The sequence below is a fragment of the Hipposideros armiger genome, unplaced genomic scaffold, assembly GCF_001890085.2.
Source record: "Hipposideros armiger isolate ML-2016 unplaced genomic scaffold, ASM189008v1 scaffold_505, whole genome shotgun sequence".
Lineage (NCBI taxonomy): Eukaryota > Metazoa > Chordata > Mammalia > Chiroptera > Hipposideridae > Hipposideros > Hipposideros armiger.
Genome location: NW_017731855.1, coordinates 959,885 through 966,031, shown reverse-complemented (window position 1 = coordinate 966,031; position 6,147 = coordinate 959,885).

The window sequence follows — 6,147 nt, the reverse complement described above, 5'->3', positions numbered from 1 at the left end:
AGATGAATGGATAAAGAAGATGTGATACACACACACACACACACACACACACACACACACACACACACACAGAGAAATATTTTTCAGTCATAAGAAGGAAGGAAATGCTACCATTCGGGACAACAATGGATGGACCTTAAGGGCATTATGCTAAGTGAAGTAAATCAAACCAAGAAAGACAAATACCCATATGATCTCTCTTATATGTGGAATCTAAAACAAATGGATAGATAGATAGGTAGATAGATAGATAGATAAAAACCAAGCTCATAGATACAGAGAACAGATCGGTGGTTGCCAGTAGCAGGGGGTGGAGGATGGAAGAAATGGGTGAAGGGGGTCAAAAGGAAAAAAGAAAAAAATTTGGTTTATGTTCACATGTTTGTTGCATAGAAGTATATAGAGTGATCAAAACCAAACTTACAAGCATAAAATATATTACATTAGGACCAAGTTCTGTGGGTGAAGTAGAATGGAGATATGAGTTTAAGGAGGAAAAGAATGATGTAAAATTTCCAATGGTTAAAGATATATTAATCATGTATTTTTTGAAATAGCTGATGTTGAGCACGAAATGGTTATTGTATTCATATTCAGTTGAACAGACTCAAAACAGGCATGTAACCACTTTATTTTAGAATGTCGATAGTCACTATATACCAAAAATAACTTCCTGTGTAACTATAAAGCATGGGATGAAAACCTTTAGATATCAACTTACAATATGTGAGGGGATAAACAGGTTTTCAAAATTATCTTAGGGAGCATGCGAGCAAGCACTTTTAAAAAAATCTTTTTAAAACTTTTTAAAATTTTTTATTAAATTTATTGGGTGATATTGGTTTATGAGCTTATATAGGCTTCAAGTGTAAAATTCTATAATACAGCTTCTGTATACTGCATTGTGTGTTCACCACCCAAATTCTCCTCCTGTCGCCATATATTTTTAAATCTCGCCCCCCCCTTTCACAATAATCACCAGCAAAAAACTTTGAAGACTCCTGAGTTTATAATTTGCCCTGGACCACAAAACAAATAAGTGACCAAGCTGGAACTTCAACCCAGGTCTGCAAGATTCCAAAGGTTGTGGTCCTTTGACTATACCCAAGGGAGACAAAGGAGGCTAAGAATGTTGGTCTTAATTAAACTATTCAATTAAAAAATTTTTATTCGGTTGCCCAGTATGAACAAGGCCCTGTGCTTGGTGCCACTGGATACATGATAGTGATTAAGGCATTTTACTTACTTTAAGGAGCTGAAAACTTTATAGGAGAGAGAGATAAACTGTCTTCACAAAATCTTTATATAAGATTAAATGTAATAAGAGCAAGAGACATCTTGAAAAATACTATGAGAAAAGGGAGAGATTACTTTTAGCTAGGGTATCAGAGGAGCTCACTAGATTTTCTAGCATCAGATAGAGATGGGTCTTTGTAAAATGGGTAGAATTTGGACGACTGGAGACTGTGGGTGAAAGAAGGTAGGGAGGATTCATCCATCCATCCACCCATCCACCCATCCATCCATCCATCCAAGAATCATTAACTGGAGACATATTAACCAAATATAATGAACGTGCCTTTAAAAGTATCCTGGTTGGAATAAACAAACTGTAGAAAACATTTGGGAGGCATTTGGGGAAGTCAGAATCCTGACTGGGTATTTGTTGATATTAAGGAATTTTAGTTCGTTGCTTTGGGATGTTATAATGGCATTACACTTACGTTCAAAAAAGGAGTCTTGATTTTTTAATAATAATACTGGAGTGTTTCGGGATGGACAGAGAGGATGTGTTGCAAATGCTTTAAAATAGTCCAGTGTGTGTGTGTTGAGGGAATGGGTGGGTGAATGGAAATGAAACAAGATTGGTTGTGTTGATAATTGCTGAAACTAGGTGGTGGGTACATGTAAGTTCATTGTACTATGTTCTCTATTGTGTATATGTTTATATTTTACCAAAATGAAATATTTTTAAAAGAAATATTAATTTAATGCCTACCATGTTCCAAGAAACTGGAGGTGTAAACAGGAAAGGCATATCACCTGCCCTCAAGAAGTCTATGATCCAGTGGGGGAAGTAGACCCCTGAAACCATCAGGTTTGTAAACAATCACGTGCTGTACTGACAGTTTAGACCAAGTACCATGGAAGTAACTGATTCTGCCCGAGTTTGCCTGGGATGCCTTGGAAGAGGAGGTGAGGTTTGCATTAACAGAGACAGGGAATACAGGAAGAGAAATAGGTCAGGGTGGGGCCAGGCAGAGGGGAGATACGTGTTAAATGCAGAGATGTCCAGTAAGTCATTGAAACTGTTCTAGGCAGAAGGAACCACAGTTAACAAAGGCTTCCAGAGAGAAATGCACAGGATGTGTTTCAAGATCCTTCTAGACCCTAGGCTGGTGGACCACAGGGACCGAGACGGAAGAGGTGGGAGGTAAAGCTGTCTGCAGAGATCACTGGGAGTTGGGGTGGGCACCACCATTGCCATGATGCCTAATGATCATGGAGTGGAGCAACTGTCTGGAGGCTTGAGGCCTCTTGTGGAAGGAGACACTTGAACTCTGTGGTTTCCATTGATAGGGACAAGTCATCAAGATGGACTCAGCATCACTTTGGTGGGGAAAAATCACTTACCAGAAAGAAGCAGCCACTTTGGATGGCCACAGTAAGCGTGATTAACCCTCTTCCATCATTGTTTTGGAAGTCCAGTATGCTGGTTTGGATTGTGGGCTCCTGAGCCACGCTGCTTGGTTTTAAATCCTGGCTCCAAAGTTGCTTAACCTATCTGAGCTTCTTACAATGGGGATAATAGTATCTGTAACAGTGGGGATAATAATATCTAATGTGAGAAGTAAATAAAATGATACATGTAAACTGTCTGGTATGTACTACACTTTCAGTAATTTAGAATCACCAGTCATAACAGTACTTTCTGAAGAGAAGGCAAAGGACTTGATTAGTTTGTATATCCCGATAAATGTTGCATATTTCCTTCCAAGGGTACTTGAAATTCTTTTGAAATCTAAGACCCTTCTCCTCATGCCTATTTCCTTACTCAAACAGAAATGAAAAAGATCAAATCTGAGGTCATACCATCTGAATCTAGTCATCCTCAAAAAAAAAAAAATTAAACAATTTCTTTTTGCTTCTTGCTACTGGAAACATTACCAGAATGTAGCATACAAGTTCACAATTTGGGCAGGCACTTGTCTTTTGTCCATTTTGCTTATTCTGCAACACAGTCCCCCACCTATTTTAAGTGGAATAATGTGTTCCCATGACCCCCAAAAGTTGAGTTCAAATCCAAGGAGATGAAGTGTTAAGAGGCAGGCAGGACTGACCTTGGGTGCAGACCAAGCCTGGGCAATGTGGGAGATGCGTGCCTTGCCCCTAATAGGAGTGCGTCATGAATAGCTGCAGAAGAGAGGAAAGGAGGAAAGAAGTGAGGGAGGCAGGCAAGTAGGTCAGGGGAAGAAAGGAGGGGAAGGAAAGATGGAAAAAGGAAAGGGGGATGAAGAAAGGGGTCTTGTGAGGCATGAACCACAATGAACACTGATGAGTATCAAAGGCTAGCCAGAAGCTTCCTTGAGAGAGGGCCTTCCATTCAGAGCTCTCCAGCTTGGGTGCCTCTTGGCTATTTTGGGGCTGGGCGCTGGGGGCTGGGCTGGTGTTATATTTGAGGAGCTGCCTGCTCCAGAGCTGACTGTTCTTGGGATCAGGGAGGGGCAAACCAGCTCCTTCTTTTCCTAGCAGGTGTGAAGCTGGAGCCTCTCTGACCACCCAGAAAAGCCAAACATCAGTGCTTCCGGGGGCTTGGAATGGGAAAAGGGATGGCCCAAGCCCCTGGTGCCAGGAAGGGAGAAGGGAACTTTGCAAGGGTTTATGCTCTCTTCTAAGGGAGGCCAGCACCCAGTTTGTACACCTCAATGGGGTACCGGGGGAGGGGAGCATAGGCATCATCAGACTGGATTTGCTTGATCTCTACATATAGCCGGCTGTCCCCTAGCCCACCCCCTGATCGGCATATACCTCCATGGTCTTTACAATGGAGAAGGCCTTTCAGCAGGTGGAGGGCCCATCCTCCATGTGGAATCCAGCTCTCATTTCATCTTGCCTAGGCAAGGACTTGACTCCTTTAGTAAGTCCTTCTCTCTCATCAGCCCTTCCTCCCTACTAATTATTCCTAAAGACACTCTCGTCTCTCAAATTAAAAAGGGAGAAAGAAAACTTCTTTCGTCCTTACTCATCCCCCCTGTTCCATCCCACTTCTGTTCCCCCTTACAGTAAAACGTCTCAAAACAATTCTCTACACTATGCTGTCTCTACTTCAACTTCAATTCCGTCTTCAAACCTGTTCCATCAAACTCTTCCACTTCTCTCCACCGGCACCATCTTAATCTAAACCACCAATCAGTTTTGACAGGGACTATTGAGAAAGCCTCCTGACTAGTCCCTGTGTTTCAATTCTCAGTCTTCTCTGAGCCTTTCTCTATACGGCAGTCAAGGCGGTCTTTGAAAAATATAAGTCAGACCTGGAAGACTACTCAGCAATAAAACAAGAAGCGGAGTGAAAATAGCCAATCCTCAAAGGTTACATACGGTGTGATTCATTTACATAACATTCTTGAAATGACAAAATTGTAGAAATAGGGGACAGATTAATGGTCACCAATGGCGAGGGATTGGAGGACTGGGGAGGTCGCTGTGGCTCGAAAAGAGCAACAGGATGGACCCTCGTAATGATGGAACTATTTTATATCTTGACTGTGGTGGTGGCTACATGAGCCTACACATGTGATAAAAGTGTATGAATACAAATAAACCCAGGGAAATCTGAGTAAGATTGGTAGATTGTACTACCGTCAGTATTCTGGTGGTGATCTTGTACTATAGTCTTGCATTGGAGGAAAATGGGTACATAGCATCTCTGTTTTATTGTTTACAAATGCATGTGAATCTACAATCACCCCCAAAGAAAAAAGAAATATAAATCAAATCATGTCATGCCCCAGGGTAAAGCCATCCATTCAAAGGCCTCCCATTTATTTTGGAATAAAACTGTCTGCCCATTGACTAGGATGCAGTCCACGATCTGGTCCCTGCCAACATGTCCAGCCTTATATTATGCTGTGCTCCGCAGCTCTTCCTGTGCCCATCACAGTCACCACCTTAGTTCTAAGGCATCGAGATTCGCCCCCTCCTTCTGGCTTTCGTACATCTACTCCCTCTTTCTAGAAGGCTTTTCTCCGGCTCTTCCTATGGTTGTTTCTTTCATAACTTTCAGGGCTCAGCTTTACCACCACCTCCTACTTCCTAACTACACAGTTTGCACCCCCCCCCCTTTTTTTTTCCAGCACAGGTCTTATCCCAGATTTGATTCTTTTCTCACTTCTTTATCATCTGTCGTCTCCCGTACTAGATTGCAAGCTCCCAGGGCAGGGTGGATAGTGTTCTTCATGACTCTGCGCTGTCTCCCCAGCGCCTGGCACAGTGCTTGGCACATGGTAAGTGTTCAGTAAACTGAATGTTGAGTGAATGAATGTGTAGCCGAGTGCCGCTGCCATCAGTGCTTTTATGAGTGATGTAAAACCCTCTGGAGTGGCAGTGGGTTTAAGGATGGGGCTCCGTTCCCTCCCGCCTGTTACTAAGGGGAAAGGTCGCCGGTGGGTCCTTCGGCACTACTGTGAACCAGGGGATTGCACAGTCGGGGGCGAAAAGGGGTGCGCTTCGGACCCGGAGCGCTGTTGCAGGGAGTACGCAGGTTAGCGGAGGCCCCTGGTGAGGCCACCTTCGCTCTACTCCTTTGTTACTTCCATTTCCCATGTCCTGGGCGAGACTGCCTGCAGTGACTCGTGACTCCACGCCCGGCTCTAACGCTGTGGCGCGACGGAGGAGGGCCCCCCGGCGCTCCCCAGCCCGCCCACCTCTCCGGGCCTGAAGCGACCCTCCGGAGAAGCGCTCGCCACCGCCTCCCCGCAGCCACCTTCACCGCGCGCCCGCGCCTTGCAGGCAGCACCGCCGCTCCCGAGGCGGGGGCACGTGGGCGCGCGGGGTGCGTGGCGCTCCCGCCCGTAGCTCCCTGCCAGACCTGCCCCCGCGCGCGCGCGCGCCCCGCACCGCAGCCCCCGCGGGCAGAGCCCCGCCTGG